Below are 21,899 nucleotides of genomic sequence, written 5' to 3'. Positions count from 1 at the left end.
AGGGAAGGTGCCAAGGGTGAAGATGACCCTGTATCAGAGGCAGAAGGAAAGTTGGTGTTGCTGAACCTGCTACATTACTATTGGGCGGCGAATGTGGAGAAGGTGAGGTGATGGTGGGCAGGAGAAGGGATAGAATGAGTGAGGATGGAGAATCCTGTAGGGGGTCCAGCTTAACGTCTACGGTGGTGGTGGCATTGCCAATGACACCAAGCAGATACTCGGAGAGCCCTGTGGTGCAGTCCACGGTGAAGATCGGCATGGTAGCACAGTGGTTAGCACTATTGCTTCACAGCGCCAGGGTCCAGATTCGATTCCCGGCTTAGGTCACTGACTGTGTGGAGTCTGCACGTTCTCCCAGTGTCTGCGTGGGTTTCCTCCGGGTGCTCCGGTTTCCTTCGTTTGCAGACGACACAAAGGTTGGTGGAATTGCGGATAGCGATGAGGACTGTCTGAGGATACAGCAGGATTTAGATTGCCTGGAGACTTGGGCGGAGAGATGGCAGATGGAGTTTAATCCGGACAAATGTGAGGTAATGCATTTTGGAAGGTCTAATGCAGGTAGGGAATATACAGTGAATGGTAGAACCCTCAAGAGTATTGAAAGTCAAAGAGATCTAGGAGTACAGGTCCACAGGTCATTGAAAGGGGCAACACAGGTGGAGAAGGTAGTCAAGAAGGCATACGGCATGCTTGCCTTCATTGGCCGGGGCATTGAGTATAAGAATTGGCAAGTCATGTTGCAGCTGTATAGAACCTTAGTTAGGCCACACTTGGAGTATAGTGTTCAATTCTGGTCGCCACACTACCAGAAGGATGTGGAGGCTTTAGAGAGGGTGCAGAAGAGATTTACCAGAATGTTGCCTGGTATGGAGGGCATAAGCTATGAGGAGCGATTGAATAAACTCGGTTTGTTCTCACTGGAACGAAGGAGGTTGAGGGGCGACCTGATAGAGGTATACAAAATTATGAGGGGCATAGACAGAGTGGATAGTCAGAGGCTTTTCCCCAGGGTAGAGGGGTCAATTACTAGGGGGCATAGGTTTAAGGTGAGAGGGGCAAGGTTTAGAGTAGATGTACGAGGCAAGTTTTTTTACGCAGAGGGTAGTGGGTGCCTGGAACTCACTACCGGAGGAGGTAGTGGAAGCAGGGACGATAGGGACATTTAAGGGGCATCTTGACAAATATATGAATAGGATGGGAATAGAAGGATACGGACCCAGGAAGTGTAGAAGATTGTAGTTTAGTCGGGCAGTATGGTCGGCACGGGCTTGGAGGGCCGAAGGGCCTGTTCCTGTGCTGTACATTTCTTTGTTCTTTGTTTGTTTGTTCTTCCACAAGTCCCGAAAGACGTGCTGTTAGGTAATTTAGACATTCTGAATTCTCCCTCCGTGTACCCAAACAGGCGGCGGAATGTGGCGACTAGGGGCTTTTTACAGTAACTTCATTGCAGTGTTAATGTAATTCTACTTGTGACAATAAAGATTATTATTTTTATTAATAATAAGATCTGGAACCAGTTGAGGAGGCACTTTCGAATAGAGGGGATATCGGTGTTAACTCCGTTGTGTGAAAACCATGGTGTGAGCCGGGGGGTGGGGGAGATGGCATGTATAGGAAGTGGAGAGAAGTGGGGCTGGATATGGTGAGGGAATTGCACCTGGAAGGGTTTGCCAGTATAGATGAATTCAAGGAGAGGGTAGAGGTCCTGAGAGGAAGTAAGTTTAGGTACTTGGCAGGTAAGGGACTTCACGCGGGAGGTTTGGAAAGAGTTCCCCAGGTTGCCGAAGTACACTCTGCTGGAGCGACTGTTGCCTCCGGATGTGGAAGAGGAGGGCAGGAACGGAGACATAGACAGATGGCTGGGAGAACGGGGAGATGAGTGGGTGGTGAAGATTAAGGAGAAGTGGGAAGGGGAGCTGGGAGGGTAGATAAACTGGGGAGCATGGAGTGAGGGGCTACAAAGGGTAAATGCGACCTCTTTGTGCGCAAGGATGAGCCTGATACAGTTTAAGGTGGTACACAGGGTACATATGACGCAGGCAAGAATGAGTGGGTTCTTTCAGGGGGTGGCAGATGAGTGTGCGAAGTGTGGGCGGGGACCAGCGAATCTCGAACATATGTTCTGGGGCTGCGAAAAGTTGGAGAGATTCTGGGTGGGGGAGTGTTTGTGGCGCTAACAAGGATTGTGAGGGAGGAGGTTGAGTCGGACCCTTTGGTGGCAATATTTGGGCTTTCAGAGAAGCCGGAGCTGATGGAGGGGAGGAAGGCCAATGTTGTGGCCTTCGCCTCTCTGATTGCCCGGCGAAGAATTTTATTGGAGTGGCGGTCAGCAATGCCACTGGGGGTGGCGGCCTGGCTGGGTGACTTATATAACTTTCGGCGGCTGGAAAAGATCAAATACGAGTTAAGGGGTTCAGGGGAGGGTTTCGAGGCAAGTTGGGGTTGTTTGTGACCGTGTTTAAGGAGCTGTTCGTCGTGGAGGGGTGAGGTGGGGGTGAAAAAGTGGGGAATTCTGTACGAACTGTATAGTTGTGTTGGGAAGTTTGTTTCCCGAATTGTGTATGTGTTGTAACTTTTATACGTTTGGAATAAAGTACAATTTTAAAAAGTATATTATGGTCTGCCCACCAACTGGTCTCAGAATTGTCTCCACATCTTTCTGCTGAGAATTATTGGGAGTGTGTTCTCCTCGTACGACTCCGCTGTGTATTCATTTCAACAGAAAGCAAATACACACAAACCGAGCTTCACAGAAGCGATACTGAATAATGAACCGGATTCTGAAGGTACTGATCAGACCACAGCCCAAGACTGTTCAAAGGTCTCTTCAAGCTTGTCAGGGGCTGTCTGAATATTGGATTCTGCCTCAGTGTCCCTGGGGAAGGTGTAGAAAACTGACGTACTCCAGATCACAGTAAGAAGTCTTACAACACCAGGTTAAAGTCCGACAGGTTTGTTTCAAACCACTAGCTTTCGGAGCGCTGCAGAATGCCCCTCACGGACACTGCTAATTACTAATTGCTTTTAATGTCTGCCTATTGAACAGCTTTATGAATGCTTAGTTCATTTTAAAACTTATTAATTATTAAGTTATTTTAAATAAATTAAACCCCCTTTTTGTAGTTTGTTGTCTGTTTTTCAGCTCCCTGGCCTGCCCCACCTCTCCCCCACTCGTCCCAGGCTGCTCAATTTCTCCCATTAACACATTTTGCTACCTCACCTTTTCCACTATTCACACTCTACATGCCGTAATAGCTCCATTAACACCCCTTTGACTTATGTCCATGACAAACTTGTCAATTTCTACTTTGCCCCAATCTATCCCTATTCTGCTCCACCTCCTCCGCTCCCTTTCCAACTATATCATTCTGAATATTTCTACATTTCCTCAGTTCTGTAGAAGAGTCATTTAGACTTGAAGTAGATGTCGTCAGACCTGCTGCGTTTATCCAGCACTTTGTTTTTATTTCAGATTTCCAGCATCTGCAGTATTTAGCTTTTATTTATTAATGTGTGAGGCCCTGATAAAAGTGAGGTCAGGGGTCATATATCACAGGATAAGTGTCCTGTCAGTGGCTCCAATTGGTGAAGGGCTGAGTCAAATGGATTGGCAAAGTCCTCAGTTTTGTCCCTAGCCTGAGTTGAGATAGCTGATCTCAGTCAGGGGCTGTCTGAATATTGGATTCTGCCTCGGTGTCCCTGGAGAAGGTGTAGAAAACTGACGTACTCCAGATCACAGTAAGAAGTCTTACAACACCAGGTTAAAGTCCGACAGGTTTGTTTCAAATCACTAGCTTTCAGAGCACTGTTCTTTCCTCAGGTGAATGAAGAGGTAGGTTCCAGAAACATATATATATATATATATATATATATAGACAAAGTCAAAGATGCAAGACGACACTTTGAATGCAAGTCTTATGTACTCCAGATCGGAATTGACTGACTCCAATGAAAATGTGTGTCTGTGTGCTTGATTATGGCAACCCTTCCGCTATCAACCGCTACTTCCTTTCAACCTGGGTTGCAAGCCATTTGGACCAAGCAACTTATCTACTCTAAGCACATCCAGCCTTTTCAATACATCTTCCTTATTAATTTTCACCCCATCTGCCAACTCTACCATCTCCACCTGTACCTATATTTTGTCAGTATCCCCTTCCTTAGGCAACATTACAGAGTACTCATTAAGTAAGCTAGCCATGCTCTGTTGGGGCGGCACGGTAGCACAATGGTTAGCACTGTTGCTTCACAGCGCCAGGGACCCGGGTTCGATTCCCGGCTTGAGTCACTGTCTGTGCAGAGTCTGCACGTTCTCCCCGTGTGTACGTGGGTTTCCTCCGGGTGCTCCGGTTTCCTCCCCCAAGTCCCGAAAGACGTACTGTTAGGTGAATTGGACATTCTGAATTCTCCCTCAGTGTACCCAAACAGGTGCCGTAGTGTGGCGACTAGGGGATTTTCACGGTAACTTGGATTGGATTTGGATTTTGTTTATTGTCACGTGTACCAAGGTACAGTGAAAAGTATTTTTCTGTGAGCAGCTCAACTTCATTGCAGTGTTAATGTAAGCCTAATTGTGACACTAATAAAGATTATTATTGTTGGTGTGTGTGGGGGGTGGGGAACCAACATTGCGAGCGACAGGATCAAGCTGGACCACGATGCTCTCCAAGTTGAATATCTTACTGTCACTTGTTATCTTGGGATTTTGCAGGAGGAATTAATGCTTTGCAAACAACTGGAACTAGGTTGGCACCTGTGGAACTGTACTTCAGGATCACAGAAGAAACGGGAATAATTAGGAGGGGAGTGGTGGGAGGTTTCTGTGTGCAGCCACTGGGTTACTTAAGAGAATTAATGAAAAAAAGCAAAATATTGGGAATCTGAAATGAAAAAAATTAAATGCTGTAAGTACTCAGTAAGTCAGAGAAAGAGACAAAGTTAACGTCACAGGCTGATGACCTTTCAACAGGTTTTTAGCAAAAATGGAGAGGGTAGAAATAGAAACAAAGGGGAGGTCTGTGAGAAGGTCGAAGAAAGGAGATATTAAATGGCAGAAGTTGTGGTGACATACATCACTAAGTACACAAAGGGTTAACGTACATACACTACACCTAGCTAGACACTAGAGGGAACACCAGAGACATGACACATAGACAGTCAACCAATAGGTCGGTAAGATAGGACACGACCAATGGGCAGTCACGATACACCCAGACGTGACACTACCACAGGAGGGCATTGCATCAACCCATATAAAAGAACACAGCACACATGATCTTCCTCTTTCCAGTGGAGACACTTAGTGAGTACAGACAGGGTTGATGGAAACACATCACACCCACCATGTGGATTGTAGCAGACTGATTCGCCAGTCTGAGTAGCTATAGCAGGATTAACAGTAGCGTCAAATCCAAGTAGGAGAATTGTTAATAGTTTAATAAATGTGTTAAAGCTATCTCCAAGTCTGAACCTTCCTTTGTCAGAGTGTACATCAAGGAAGCAGCTTATGCTCCGACAAGAGCATAACAAAACAGAAGTGTTAATGGTGGGAGGCCAAAGGATTAAGTAAAGAAACAAAACCTGTCTGGGCAGGTGCAAACGGCAGAATCATCGAACAGCTGCTACCCAAAAGCAAAAACTAGAGACAAACGAGAGGAAGACCAAAACCCCCCAAAAATTGTTGAACTCAGTGAGTTTGGAAGGTGTTATGACCGCCTGGGCAGTAAGGGAGTCTGCACCATCCGTTTCCCATTAACACATAACAAGTATGAACTCCCCTGGTAATTGGGGGCGGAGCTTCCTCCTTAACAGGGGAGGCTCCTCAATATAAAAACCCTGGCGTGGGTGTAAGTCGGGGAGAGTGACCCATTCGGGGCATGGGTGTTTAGCAGTGTATCCTTCTTTATATCCTGAGTGTTTCTCGCCTGTCGGATTCTACAGAAGGTGATAAAAGTGCCTAATTAAAAGATGAGGTACTGTTCCTCGAGCTTACATTGAGTTTCATTGGAAGAGAAGTTAGCATGAGAGCAAGGTAGAGAATTAAAATGGCAGACACCAGAAGCTCGGGATCAGACTTGCAAATTGAGCAGAGATCAATCTGCGTTTAGTCTCCCTAATGTGGAGGGGACCATGTGGTGCGCACCAAGGTGATGGTGAGCTGCCTTCTTGAACCTTTGCAGCCCATGTGGTGTAGGTACATCCACAGTGCTGTTAGGAAGGGAGTTCCAGGATTTTGACCCAGCGACAGTGAAGGAATGATGATATGTTTCAAAGTCAGGATGGTGTGCCTTGGAGATCTATCGGTTTCCCATTACCCATTTGATTAACGCACATGCACCCCGTCACACCACACCTGACACACACCCCACACACATTATCAACTTCTCTTCCAGTTTCCACCTTTCCCTTGGTCCATCTCTGACTCTTCTTTACCTTTTCTTGATCACTTTATTTGCATTTCTCAGGATATACTAACAACCAAAATTCATTATTAGCCCACTGTCTCCCATAGCTACCTGAAGTACACTTCCTTAAACCCTGTTTTCTCTATATGCTCCATATTGTTCCCCAGTTTCTCAGTCTCTATTGCATCCACTCTGATAATGCAACCTTCCACACTAGCACTTTTGATAAGTCTTCCTTTCTCCTCCATCAAAGGTTCCCCCTACTGCGATTGACTGGGATCTCAACAGTTTCCATCCCATTTCATGCACTTTTACCAACAGCCCTAACTCTCCATTCCAGAACCATAATAGTTTCCTCACCAGCCTCCATGTTCAACAGATCATCCTCTGACATTACTGCCACCTCCAGTGTGATGCCACCATCAAACTCACCTACCTCCCAGTAGCACCTTTCCACACAAGCACAGGAGATGCAACACTTTCCATTTTACCTCCTCCCTTCTCACCATCCAAGGCCCCATACATTCCTTCCAGATGAAACCTCTGATGCCATTTTGTTTCCTTTCTCTTTGCTGACTTTGGTTTTACTTGTTAGGAAAGAGTTCATGTTCCCTCGTACTTCAATTGGGAATTGGGGTTTCAATTGTTTAATGGATTGCATCAATATATAAAGGCGTTTTGTGTTGGAGAAGTGATTATTGAACACAATGGAGTTTAAGTTAAGACTTGTTTCCTCGTTCGTATTACAGAGTTACCATCGGAGCTTAACATTACTCTCCTGATTTAAACATTTTATTTTACTTTTAGGCAGCAGGCGTATAAGATTCTGCCTTTCACACCCTTCTGTGTATACTTTGTTTCTTTTCTTGTTCCATTATCTGGTGATTGTCCCTTGAAGGGGAACACAGTAGAGTAAGGTCACCTGGCTTGGGGGACCAATTGGGACACAGGGTGGGTAATCACCCAGTGGGTAGACATGTAGAGGACCAGGGCAGCCGTGTGGTTGCTGTATTGCCATGCAGTTTTCTTATTAATAAATCCCTCTGTGTTTCTAATACAGCCTGTGAAAGTGCATCACTAAACATTACCACTCCTTTGGCCCTGCACCTCCAACACTTAATCTCTCCTGTCTTCCATTCTTTTGCAGATCTTCCCTTTTGTACTTCTTTCCCCTCCTCTCCCACTCTTTCACTTTCTTAACACCTACTACATCTATAATTTTTCCCGATTGTCCGTCAACCTGCAATATTAACTTGGTTTCTCTCTCCCCAGATGCTGCCAGATGTGCTGAGTACTTCCAGCACGTTCTGTTTTTATTTCAGATTTCCGGCATTCGCAGTAACGTAGCAGCTCCTTCACTGCCCGAACTGCAATGGGCTAATTCTGCGCAATTCCACAATTGACTCAGGGGCGTCCAAGAAGACTATGACAGTCTACCATGCTCACGTGAACAACAAAGCGACTATGACAGTCCATCCAGATTGTTTGAGCCACCAGAAGAAGACTCTGACAGTCTACCCAGCTCAAGTGAACGACAAGAAGACACTGAGGGTCTACCCACTGTATGTGTGACACGTGACGACGGCATCCCACTTCCCATACCAGATGTGCAACATGACAGACCTCAGCTAGAATGTACAGAGGCACTCGACAATCACAGTGAGACTACTGGTGACTCCGGTGACACCACGTTAATTCAAACCTCATCCGCTCGAGCCTCTCCACAAGCAAATGAATTCCTGAACATTTTGACTCCGGATGGGGAGCATCACGAAACTTCAGAAGATGCAAGTGAACCTGAAATGACTCCGGACGGGGAGCGTCAAGAAACCAAAGCTGATTCAGGTGAACCAGAAGGGGCTCCAGACGGGGAGCATCAACAAACCAAAACTGACTCAGGTGAAACAGACCAGACTCCAGACGGGGAGCATCGACAAGCCAAAGCTGATTCAAGTAAGCCGGACATGACTCCAGACGGGGAGAGCTGCGGAATCAGAGACGGCACGCTCAATGAAACAGCAGGTGCCACAAAGGACGCTGACACGAGTAACTGTGTGAACAAATCGTATAATCCACTCAATATGGTCATTGAGCGCAACAAACTCAACAACAAAATCTACACAAACAACAAAGACAACGACACGAAGCGTACCAGAGGCAACAACGTCGACAACAAGCACGACAAAAACACCACTGGAACTACGACTGGTACAACATGGTACAACTCTGCAAATGCGGGACACTGTTACTGCTCAGCTCAGTACAATGACATACCATGGCAGGACAATGCATCTTACCAATTCACGTTTGCTGCACTACCAACAGGCAACCTGGCTTTCAGGACAGGTGCCATCAAGAATTGCTACCATAAGCATCGAAAAAAAAAGAAAGAAACAGACTCCAAATCAGTCAATGAAGTGATTTGAACACTTGAACACCTCCTGATGACCAAACACCAGGACACTGACAGCGTTCACAAGGGAATGACAACATCACCATTGACACTTCTATACCAGACCATACAAATTCATGAACTTTGGACTCATAACTTTTGTTTTGTATTGTCTTATCCTCAAGTCATCATAACTATTATTTGGTATTGTATAATATTGCATAGTCATCACAATCATCATAACTTGCACATAGCATCACTTATCTACCTGTTCTTGTTCAATTTTCTTTAACACTGTACAGAAAATATGTAACACGAAAAAAGGGGAGTTGTGGTGATATGCATCACTGTAAATACACAAGGGGTTAATGTACACACACTACACCTAGCTAGACACTAGAGGGAGCACCAGAGACATCATGGCACACAGACATTCAACCAATAGGTTAGTAAGATAGGACACGACCAATGGGCAGTCACGACACACCCAGACGTGACACTACCACAGGGGGGCATTGCACCAACCCATATAAAAGGACACAGCACACATGCTCAGTCTCTTTCCAGTGGAGACACTTAGTGAGTACAGACACGGTTGATGGAAACACATCACACCCACCATGTGGATTGTAGCAGACTGGTTAGTTAGTCTGAGTAGCTATAGCAGGATTAACAGGAGAGTCAAATCCAAGTAGGAGAATTGTTAATAGTTTAATAAACGTGTTAAAGCTATCTCCAAGTCTGAACCGTCCTTTGTCAGAGTGTACATCAAGGAAGCAGCTTATGCTACGTCAAGAGCATAACAAAACAATTAGCAATGTCAGAAATTGTACTGGGACAAGGTGAACAGGAAGAGGTAAAGGGCAAAGAAGAAACACAGTGAGAACACTATGCTTCACTTCAGCTTCCTCAACAACGAGTAAAGCAGCGCATTGCATCAGGCGCAGAGGTAAAACGGATCAGATAAGACTGAATTGGAAATTCAAGCAGTTGCCTCCAGAGCAGTCACTATGATGTCAAGTATACAGGGTCCCAGAGCTGCCTGTCACAGCAGTTTGTGTATGTTGGTTGGCTGGGTCTAGTCAAGTCCCCAGTGAGTAATGGGAGAGAAGCAAGGAAAGGAGGCCGTCAGAACCTGACTTGTATTCTAATTCTGTCAGCTTATTTTAGATTTTTGATCTTGGCAATAAAAAGCTCCAGCCAAAAGTGTTCCATCCTTCTGGCTGTGTGGACTGTTAATTGAGGTCAGAGGAACAAAGATGAGAAACCATTGAATTTGGCTAGAAATCCTTATTCATATGTCATGAAACTCATTTATCTATGTGTCCCCGAGTGTTAGATCAGTTGTCTGTAGAAACTGTAACAATTAAGGTACAGGATGTCCCTGTAATAGCCCGCATGGGACTTACGGGGTGGGAATGATTATGGTTATGGGGAGGAGGCAGGAGAATGGGAATGAGAAACATATCAGCCATGATTGAATGGCAGAGCAGACTCGATGGGCTGAATGGCTAATTCTGTTCCTATGCCTTATGATTATCATTCCCGTGGTTCTCGTGGAGTACGAGCTCCCCCGCTGTGGGGTGGACTCCATTTAGCATTGTATAAAAGGTCGGTCAGTAAGGCAGCAACCAGAGACCCGGTAGGGATCTACCAGCAAGTGTATATACTGTATTTGCAAATAAATCAAAGTTCATTCTTCAACTCATTGTGGACTCCCCTTGTGCTTATTAAAGTTCCAATGCTTGTTATATTGGTTCCTGCCGAGTAACAAGGGTGGGATCCTCTCAAGTGTTTTTGATAGGTCCCCACATCAGTTCAGGGGTCAGAAAATAGCTCTTCTGGATGCAGTCAGTTTAGGGAGAGTCAGGAGCAGGGGGGGAAGAAGCTTCATGCAGCAAAAGTGCTGCTGTTAGCTCTGAGGAGCTGCGAAGAGGGTTTGGATGCCCAAAAGATCCGAGGAGGCAGCCGATAGTTCGTGATTCCTTGCTGCAGGTGCTTGGAGCAGTGATGTTCTGCTTGGCACAGCCATAGATTTGAAAATGTGTTTGTGAGTGGTTTGTTGAGAAATCTGTGGAATTTGTTTTGGTCGCATCGATCATTTATTCTGTAGTGTTGTGGGTCTGACCACACTTTTTCTGCTAACCCACAGGTACCTCATAGATACCTTGAATGTTCGAGTATAAGATAGATATTGTAACTTGTTTCATCTTTCTGAACTCAAATAGTAAAGTTAGTGTTTAGAACAAAAAACAAAGAAAATTACAGCACAGGAACAGGCCCTTCGGCCCTCCCAGCCTGCGCCAACCCAGATCCTTTATCTAAACCTGTCTTCTATTTTCCAAGGATCTACTTCCCTCTGTTCCCCGCCCATTCATATATCTGTCTAGGTGCATCTTAAATGATGCTATCGTGCCCGCCTCTACCACCTCCGCTGGCAAAGCATTCCAGGCAGCAACCACCCTCTGCGTAAAAAACTTTCCCCCTCTCACCTTGAAATCGTGACCCCTTGTAATTGACACCCCCACTCTTGGAAAAAGCTTGTTGCTATCCACCCTATTCATACCTCTCATAATTTTGTAGACCTCAATCAGGTCCCCCCTCAACCTCCGTCTTTCCAACAATCCTAATCTACTCAACCTTTCTTCATAGCTAGCATCCTCCATACCAGGTAACATCCTGGTAAACCTCCTCTGCATCCTCTCTAAAGCATCCACATCCTTCTGGTAATGTGGCGACCAGAACTGCACGCAGTATTCCAAATGTGGCCTAACCAAAGTCTTATACAACTGTAACATGATCTGCAGACTCTTCTACTCAATACCCAGTCTAATGAAGGCAAGCATGCTGTATGCCTTCTTGACCACTCTATCGACCTGCGTTGCCACCTTAAGGGTACAATGGACCTGAACTCCCAGATCTCCCTGTATATCAATTTTCCCCAGGACTCTTCCATTGACCATATAGTCGGCTCTTGAATTAGACCTTCCAAAATGCATCATCTCGCATTTGCCTGGATTGAACTCCATCTGCCATTTCTCTGCCCAACTCTCCAATCTATCTATATTTTGCTGTATTCTCTGACAGTCGTCCTCGCTATCTGCAACTCCACCAATCTTAGTATCATCTGCAAACTTGCTAATCAGACCAACTATACCTTCGTCCAGATCATTTATGTATATCACAAACAACAGTGGTCCGGGCACGGATCCCTGTGGAACACCACTAGTCACCTTTCTCCATTTTGAGACACTCCCTTCCACCACTACTCTCTGTCTCCTGTTGCCCAGCCAGTTCTTTATCCATCTAGCTAGTACACCCTGAACCTGTTTGTTCAAAACCTGTGGAATCTTGTGGTTTTATTCCAAAAGGTGTCTAGAATCTCAACCTTTATCTACTTTAAACAAAACGTCATTGGCACCCCATGTCCTGAGGTCGGGCCAAGGATCATAACATATAAAACTAACCAACTTCTCAATAATTGCTAAATATATTTCAGGACATGCACATGATTGAAACATGAACTCACCGGAGGGAGTTTTAACTTGGGAGCAAATGGGAGTAGGGTATTAAATCTCTCCTGTGGAACTGCAGATCTGCTGCTAGTGTTGGTCACCTTAATCCATGTGTGAGAGCCAATCAGTGGCACTCATGAACGAATTTATCAACGCTCCAAAGTAGATCTCAGAACTCCAAAGCGTACATGAGATATCCAACATGTGTCAAGTAACCTTGCTGCACGAGTACTATTGTCAAGTCCTTTCACACAAGTAGGCAAGAAAGCAGCTGAAAGTGCTGTTTAAGTATTGCCATTTTTTTGCCTGCTACGTCCTTCGTTCCACAATGCTCTCACCAGTGAGTTTGATGTCTCATGGATTTGACAGACACTGGAACAGTATGGTCCCCAGGTCCACTTGGCAGCAGCTCTTGTTCCAGAAGCTGGAAATGTCTCCACCACCTGACATAGAAGTTCCATACCACAAATTGAAAAATACTGCTGGAAATCTGAACAGAAAATGCTGGAAAAGCCCAGCAGGTCTGGTAGCATCTGGGGAGAGAGGACCAGAGTTAATGTATCGAGTCCGTATGACTCTTCTTTAGAGCTAAAACAAATACCTTGCTCTCAGGCAGAGAATAGGTTTCCTTGACATGTCAGGTCATGTCTGTGTCTCAGGACACTCAGGGTGCCATGTCATGTCACACCTCTGGACTCCCTAGACCAATCAAGGAGGAAGGGCAGGTGATGGAGCCGTTTTCTAATTAAAGGGACCACGCCACGTTTCAAAGCAGCTCACCAGGGTGGCTTTGAGTTGTAGGAACAGTGAGGAGGCCTGGAAAGGCTGCCCCCCCCCCCCCCCCGTGTCTCTCACTCTTACGTGGAGGAACACGTAGAGAGGGGAGGTGGGCTCTCCTTCTGGGCAGGAGGATGTGGACAGCTTCTTCAACCAAGCAGTTGTAGATGGACAATGGCCAGGAAAGTGAGCAGCAGCAGTATGCTCCTCCATGGAGACAGTGCATTGGGAGGATCCAGGGCATCAGGTGGGCTTGCCAGGTGAGTGGTGTAACAGTGTCAGGTGTCATGCCCCATTCTGACTTGCCCAGTATTCTTCTGCACAGCACTCCTCATGGGTATATATTCCATCTCCACTATTCCTCTCTTTCCAAGCACCACATATATCTTTCTGAGCTGCCTACCCTCAAGGGGCAGCACGGTGGCACAACAGGGACCCGGCTTCAATACCGGCCTTGGATGACTGTGTGGAGTTTGCACTTTCTCCGTGTCTGCGTGGGATTCCTCCGGATGCTCCGGTTTCCTCCCACAGTCCAAAGAAGTGCAGGTTAGGTGGATTGGCCATGCTAATCCACCTAACCTGCACATCAGGATAGCTGATCCGTTGCCATTAAGCCCGATGGGGCTCTGGCTTCTCCCACCTGCATCTTCGTGCCATTCCCTCTGCCCAGTGGAGGGGCACGAGGCTGCGTAGAATCTGGAACTGTTGTATGTGGTGCTCCAGTTGTAGTTGCTGCCCTAGACATTCAGCAAAGGGGACAGTATAACCGTGTCAGCTGCTCCAAAGGGTGGCAGCAGAGATCTGCAGCTGAGGGTGGGCGAGATGCCTTCCAAGCTGTTGGCATTCTTCAGCCAAGCAGTGGTAGCACTCACCGGCAGAATTAGTGCCATGCTCCGAGTCTGTCCCTTTCTGTTTCTGTTCAGTGAAGCTGATAAAAGCCTTCAAGTTCTTGGCCATTTCACAGGGGCAGATTCTCAATATCGGGTTGTGGACATGTCAGGAGATTGCTCCTCTGTTGGAAAAGAGGGATTTTGCTGTGACAATCCCAATTTGTCTCTTGAATAGGCTTAATTGGCTTCCTGCCACGAGGAGATGCGGGGGGGGGGGGGGGGGGGGGGGGGGGGGGGGGAGGAGAAGAAGGCAAGAACATGCTGGGGAAACTGTCCGTCAGCATTTTTAATTTTCCTCACCTTCATAGACCTAGAAACGTAATAAGATTGCATTTTAAATGATAATTACGATACTTTATAATATACAGTTGAAAATTGGCCATTTGGTCATACAACACATTTATACATATAACGTTAAAAAAGCAAGTTAACATACCCAATAGATACCCAGAAAGACAGACTATACTAATGAACTGAACCATGCAGTACTTTTAACATTGTCAAGGTTACTGTGGCACTTTTACTATGTGCAATGAGTGCAATGGGCAGATGTCCAGATGTTTCTGTGTGCTGAATGATTGAAGGTGCACTGATACGAGCCATTTTAATTAAAAATTTCCATGTTGCCAGTTCTAGTGAGATATCGTTGAACGGATCAGGTTTTTTTTTCAATTTTTAACACAATTTAATGTTAATCCTTTAGTGTGATGTAGAGGGGGTTTATGTAGATTTATGACTAATTTTCCACCTGCCAGGTTCCTTCTCTGGACTGTGCTGTCTGGGGCAGGGGAAACTGAGTGGTGACTATGATCATGCATTGGCTGGGCAATGGGGGCCTGGGGAGATGTTCGTGAGGGAGCTCGACTTTGGCCTGTGCCTTTGTGATATCTGGGAGAGAAGAGCACTGACAGAACCTTTGGCTTCTGTTGTGCTGTTAGGTGGGAGACGCAAGGACTGTCAGTGGAGGGGGAGGGTTGAGTACTTACAGGATTTTCTCCGTTATTAAAGAAGTGCAGCTGAATGACTGAGCTGAGCTCATGTTTCTCAAACCTGCATTCTATCCTGCACTAATTTCCACTAGAATATCATCGCCCCTCATTTATAAATCACTCCACAGCCTCACCTCTGCAATCTTCGGTTAGTATAATCCCTCTGCTCTCAAGTTGGCCTCCTATGCTTTTCCCTGCCTCCTTTCCATCTTTGGCGGCAGAGCCTTCAGCCTGTATGGGCCATTCATTCCACAATCTTCAAACTCCTCTGACTTGTTCCTGTAGACCCACCATCAATAGACCCCCTTCAAACTGACCTCTTCAACCATGTCTTTGGTCATTACCCCAACTCTTGTTGCCTCTTGATGTATTTCTGTTTCTGTAATGCACCTTATGGCAATGGTGCTAAATAATTAGTTGTTCATTGCAAATTGGTAGAGACTGGGGAATCACTTACACCCATATGCCACTTGGCTGAGGTTGAGCACAAGCTGTATACATTGGTATGCGTGAAGTCCCTTTCACATGAGAAGTAAAGACACAAATATGTCAATTCCAGCCTATGGTTTATTGAAACTGTTTCCTAAAGGGTTGAAGTTATTTGGACGTATCATGGATTAGATAATAAGATGCCAAGTAGACAAAGGGCTAAACTAACCGAGTCCGCGAATGGCCTGGGTTCAATACAGACTGGCAATGGCCAAGTTCTGTATGGACCGGGAATGGCCCTGGTTTGAACAGACCTGGAATGACCTAGATTCCACATGGACCTGGAATGGTCCTGGTTCCATATGGACCAGGAATGGACTGGGTTCAATATGGATCAGGAATGACCTGGATTCAATATGGACCAGGAATGGACTGGGTTCCATATGGACCTGGAATGGCCTGGGTTCCATATGGACCTGGAATGGTCCTGGTTCAATATGGACCAGGAATGACCTGGATTCAATATGGACCAGGAATTACCTGGATTCAATATGGACCAGGAATGGCCTGGGTTCCATATGGACCTGGAATGGTCCTGGTTCCATATGTACCTGGAATGACCTGGATTCAATATGGACCTGGAATGGCCTGGGTTCCATATGGACCTGGAATGGTCCTGGTTCAATATGGACCAGGAATGGACTGGGTTCCATATGGACCTGAAATGGCTCTGGTTCCATAGGGATCCGGAATGGCCCTTGTTCCATAGGGATCTCCGGAATGGCCCTCGTTCCGCAGGGACCGGGAATATCACTAGTTCTGTCCAGACCAGGAATGGTCCTGGTTCTGTATGGGCCTCAATAACATTGGTCTGTCCAGACCTGAAATGGCTCTGGTTCTATAGGGATTGGGAATGGCCCTTGTTCCGCAGGGAACAGAAATAGACCTGGTTCCATAGGGACTGGGAATATCATTAGTTCTGTCCAGACCGGGAACGGTCCTGGTTCTGTAGGGACAGGGAATAGCTCAGGTTCCATACAGGCCAGAAATAACCCTGATTCAATACGGACCAGAATGACCTGGGTTCCGTAAGGAGCTGGAATGTCACTGGTTCCAGACTGGGGATAGCCCTGGTTCCCTTTCCACCTTTTGTCGCATCGGCTGAATTCAGTTAGATGGCAGTGAGGATCCACAATTGACCGCAATAGTCCTGGAGTAGGGAGATGGAGAAAATAGCTTGGATCCCTGATTATTCTCCAAGGAATTTTGCTGGAATGGTGTAGCTGTGAATACGAGCAAGGACAAAACATATTGCAGTTGTGACAACCTCTACACTGATTATTAACTAGGCTCAAACCTTAATTTTGTTGATAAAGAACAAGTTAAGGCCTTGAGCATGAGTTGCAATCTTCAGTATGAGGGAAAGTCTGCTAGTAGCAATGGTTAATGTGTACAATGTGCACCTCAGTTAATGCTCTTAATGGCCTCAGTCAACTCTGTTTCAAGCAATTAAAGCCTGGCGATTGTTGCTGTTGAGGTGATTAACCAATGGATAGGGAACACCTTGTGAAATTCATGACCCAAAATAGCACGGTTGGGTAAGAAAAGAAAATGGGCTCTTCGGATTTGGGCTCAAGTAATGTTTTTGGAAAATTGTATTACCAATTTAGTTGAACAAATGGCCTGATTATCCAAATATTTGAGGAGGTGTCAAGACGACGCAAATTTTTACTTATCCTTTGAGGCAGATCTAGTGACTCACAGTCGTAAACAAACTGCTGTATAAGCAAGGATCTCAATGTTTACCATTAACCAGGTTTACCTGAAAGTTAGAAAATATAAGACATGTTCCCATTAAAGTAGCAAGCCTGTTGTTCAGTCAGTCGTGTCGAGATGGGGCAGATATTTGCAAACAGAATTTGATGGATTGAGTGATTTGGGAAAAGTGTGGCAGGCGAATGCTCAATGTGGAGAAGCGCAAGGTTATCTATTCCCTTTGCACGTCAGATCACAGTACTTCTTAAATGGTGGGAAGCATAGGAACTATGGAGGAGCAGATAAGTACACTGGTCCCAGTGTAGAAATCACTAAAAACCATCAAATATAATTTAAAGGAATAATGGAAAGTAGGCCTTTATCTCAAAGAAGCTAAAAATACAAAGGGGTGAAAGTTACATTATATAAAGAACTGGTTGTATCCCATTTCACATGTTCCGTTCTGGAAGCCACGCTGCAGAAAAAGATATTTGGCTTTGGATGGGGTCCAGGGGCGATCCACCAGAATGAATTGCGGTTAATAGGATTAGACAATGGGAGAAGGAAGATTGTGTTCTTTTGAGAATAGGAGATTAAGGTTGGTTGAATTGGTGTTTAAATTGATTAAAGGGATTGATAGTTTCTCTCTCTCGACCCTATTTTCGAGGGTAGGGGAATGCGGTTCAAGTGAGCATTGCCTTAAAATTAGAGAGAGCAAGGTTTTTGGGGTGATGGCAGAAGTCTGAAACTCGATCCCCAAAATGCTATTGAGGTTGAGTCAATTCAAATTTTCAAACTCAGATTAATAGATTGTTGTTAGGCTAGGCTTGCAGAAAGAGCCAGACCAGCCATGTCCAAATTGGCTGACGGAACAGGCTTGAGGGGCTGAATGGCTATCCTGTTCTTATACCCAACTAATCTTAACATTATTCGTGCTTGTGTGGATTGAGCAATTCCAGTGTAGGTATAATTATCTTGGTACATAGCACCTCGGCTGCACACCTCTTTGTAATCAGTATAGATTTGCTTTGCTCTTCAGTTCGTTAAAAACAAGCTTAATTTGGTTTAATTCAGTCAAACGGAATTCCTTTTTTCAAAAAGCAAGTGTCAATGATTGAGATATTTCTGCATAGCACCGGAGTAAGACAGCTGGAAAAGGTATCCGTTGTACAAAGAATGCTCACAATCGCCCAGGGTCACTCAAAATGGAAAAATCCATAATTCTGTCCCTTCCCCAGGCAAGTCCAGTGTCACATATATTTCCCGGTCTGTGAGTGAAGTAGGTGCCTTGCTCCCAGACTGCGGCGACATTGGTGGCTCACACTCCATTTACTGGCTGCCGAGAGGCGAGAGAGATCGGTCAGCTCCTTCTGAATGGGAATATAGGTCGTCTTTTTCCTCTTGACTTCTGCGGCACGATGGCCTTGAACGCCCGTGGTATGGTTGGGGTGCTCATTTTGATAATTTGCTGTGGAAAGCATACAGCAGCTGAAGTGTGGTGTGCTGTGAAGGGCCAGCTCTTGGTCTTTGCACCCACCTGAATCAAGGCACCAGGAGCAGGAACTGAATGAAGGTCAGAGGAAGCAGCAGGAGTCTGTTTGAATTGTCCTGATGTCCCTCTTGGTGTCCAGATTGAAACAGGCAAAGAGCAGCAATTGAGTGGTTGCCTGTCTTTGACAGCGGGACAGTGACAAAGGATAAACTGGGACAAGGAGCAAGAAAATCAAACAGTGCCAAGTTTACAATCCTTTAACGAATACAGTCCATTATGTATACAAACCGTAACAAAAACAATCGCTAACATACGCTGTAGCTAATAACATTCATAATTAAAATCCCACAGCTCTTATGATCAGGAACTTTGCCAGGGTAACAGTTTATAGTCGGACAACAATATTTACACTAAGACTGTGCAATAAAAACAGAACCTTCTGAAAACAATATCTGCAGCATCTGAAAAGAGGAAAAACAAATTTTGGCATTCCAGGTTCATCGGGAATTACACCCGAGCCTTGAACCTGATCAGGAACTGCACCCAAATCCTCAACCGGACCAAATATTACACACAGAATCATAGAATTTACAGTGCAGAAGGAGGCCATTCGGCCCATCGAGTCCGCACCGGCTCTTGGAAAGAGCACCCTACCCAAGCCCACACTTCCAACCTATCCCCATAACCCAGTAACCCCATCCAACACTAAGGGCAATTTTGGACACTAAGGGCAATTTAGCATGGCCAACCCACCTAACCTGCACATCTTTGGACTGTGGGAGGAAATCGGAGCACCCGGAGGAAACCCACGCAGACACGGGGAGAACGTGCAGACTCCGCACAGACAGTGACCCAAGCCGGGAATGGAACCTGGGACCCTGGAGCTGTGAAGCAATTGTGCTAACCACTATGCTACAGAATCTGATCCTGATCAGGAATCACACCGGAAATCCAAAACAGATCAGGAACTGTTCCCAAAATCGGATGCTGATCCAAATCTGGAGCCAAATACCGATGCGGATCCGGAGCCACACCCAAATGCCAGTCTAGATCTAGAGTCGTTCTCGAATGTCATTCTGGATCCAGAGCCACAGCCAGCTGCCAGTCAGGATCCAGAGTCACTCCTGAATGCCAGTCCAGATCCAGAGCCGTCGCCGACTGCCAGTCCGGATCCAGAGCCGTTGCCGACTGCCAGTCCGGATCCAGAGTCACTCCCGAATACCGGTCTGGATCCAGAGTTGCTCCCGAATGCCGGTCGGAATCCAGAGTGGTACTCGAATGCCAGTCCAGATTCGCTCCCGACTGCTGGTCCATATCCATAATCGCACCTGAATACTGGTCCAGATCCGGGGTCGCACCTGAATGCCGGATCCGGAGTTGCATCTGAAAGCCAGTCCAGATCCGGTGTCACACCCGAATGCCGGATCCGGATCTGGAGTCACACAAAAATTCCAGTCAGGATACACACCCGAATCCCGGTTCTGATACGGAGAAGCACCCAAATGTTGGTTCGGATCTGGAGTCTCACCCGGATGTTGGCCCGGATCAGGAGCCGCACTCAAATGCTAGTCTGGGTCCAGAACCACATACCGATGCTGAACCGGAGTCACACCTGAATGCCAGTCCATATCCAGAGTCACACCCGAATGCCGGTCCTGATCTGGAGTCATATCTGAATGCCTGTTCGGATCCAGAGTTGCACCCGAATGCCGGTCCGGATCCGAAGTCGCACACGGATGCCAGTCCGGATCTGGAGTCTCACCCGGATGTTGGTCCGGATCAGGAGCCGCACTCAAATGCTGATCCAGGTCCAGAGCCAAATACCGATGCTGAACCAGAGTCACACCTGAATGCCGGTCCGGATCCGGAGTCGCACCTGGATGCCGGTCCAAGTCCAGAGTCAAATATCGATGCGGATCCACATTTGAATGCTGGTCCGGATCCTCACCTGAATGCGATTCATATCCGGATCCACACCCTGATCAGAAATCACATCCTAAACCTGAACTGGATCTTTCCCCCTTCAGGGTCTGCAGTCTGTTTTCAGAAATTCCCTTTTGATTTCAGATATCCAGCATTCCCAATTTTTAATCCATGCAGTAAAACCTTCAAGAGATCTAAGAACAATGAAATAAACATGAGGCAATAAGCAAAGCCAACATTAATAGTTCAAAACAAAATCAATGAATAGATTTGTCTTCTGAATCTGATTACGCAGCATCCCTTGATACTCAGTGGTGCCGAGATTCTCTCTCTTACCCCATATGGAGAATCTATTTATCACCTCACGCAAGCTTATTAAAAATATAATAGTGCAATTAAAATATTTACAAGCTGCTGTTTCATTGCCTGCTCCAATCAGAGCCAGCAAGTGTAGGTCAGAAGAAGCAGGGTGGGAGCTAAGCCAGAGTCACTCTTAGCAGAAGGCAGTGTGTTGTGAGGCAGGGTTGCTTTCTAACAGCTCCTCTTGATGATTTATCGGCGTTCAAGCATGGGTAGACTTGCTGTGATAAGAGAAGGTCACAGTTCCAACGCGTTAAAAGATGAATTGCTTGGTTTTTGCTGGTACAAGCACTGGACTGAAAGCAGAATCACAAATAATTGTTCAAAATCTACAGCCTCAAGATTATGCCATGTGACAGTGTGTAGCTAGTTTTAAGTGTTTTTGTACAATTACTGTTACTTGAACAGGTTAATGCTGATGTGAAATTACTATTTTGCACCAGCATTAACCTTTCTAAGGTGAACCTTTGAGATGAATGTCTCCATTAATTTACACAGAATAATTCTGTGCGCTATTATGCAGATAAAGTTGCACATAAGAAACTATTCAAAAAAATGAAATGGAAGGCAAATTATTGACCTGGTCAAGTGATCAGTTGTGCAGTAGAAGATGGAAAATAAAGATAATGCGAGTGGACTTGAATTGGAAGGAAATCCTCCCAGCGTCAGTAATGGCACCTCAACTATTTGCTATTATTAATACCTTAAATAACATAATAGAGTCACATATCCAAATTTGCCATTGATACAAGGATTGGTGATAGAATCAGCAAAACAAATTCCAATCCCCCTTCCGCACCTAATGGTGCACTATGGTAGAATTTCATCTGTTTCCATTGCTAGTTATTCCTGGAACAGGTCACTCGCCTGTCACCAGGGGCTTACAGCTTGAGGGGCGGCATTCCACATCAAACGTGGCTGACCAGGAGTCTTTCGCACACTTACTGCCAGCCATTAGTGTGTTTGGAAGAAT

The 21,899-nt window shown here is 45.9% G+C and overlaps 1 protein-coding gene across 3 annotated transcripts in view; it reads right to left on the bottom strand.

The window, feature by feature from the left end:
* Positions 1–18,190: 18,190 nt before the first annotated feature.
* The window catches only part of LOC140393895 (T-complex protein 11-like protein 1), a 57,884-nt gene continuing 54,175 nt past the window's right edge, over positions 18,191–21,899 (bottom strand). For 2 of the 3 annotated variants that reach the window (XM_072480492.1, XM_072480495.1), the window contains exon 11: positions 18,191–21,222. The gene's annotated coding sequence lies outside the window, so the exon portion shown is untranslated. The remainder of the gene's footprint in view (positions 21,223–21,899) is intronic. The other variant, XM_072480493.1, reaches the window with a different exon arrangement.

The sequence above is a fragment of the Scyliorhinus torazame genome, chromosome 17 (genome assembly GCF_047496885.1).
Source record: "Scyliorhinus torazame isolate Kashiwa2021f chromosome 17, sScyTor2.1, whole genome shotgun sequence".
Taxonomy (NCBI): Eukaryota; Metazoa; Chordata; class Chondrichthyes; order Carcharhiniformes; family Scyliorhinidae; genus Scyliorhinus; species Scyliorhinus torazame.
This window is presented reverse-complemented; position numbering and strand designations above follow the sequence as displayed.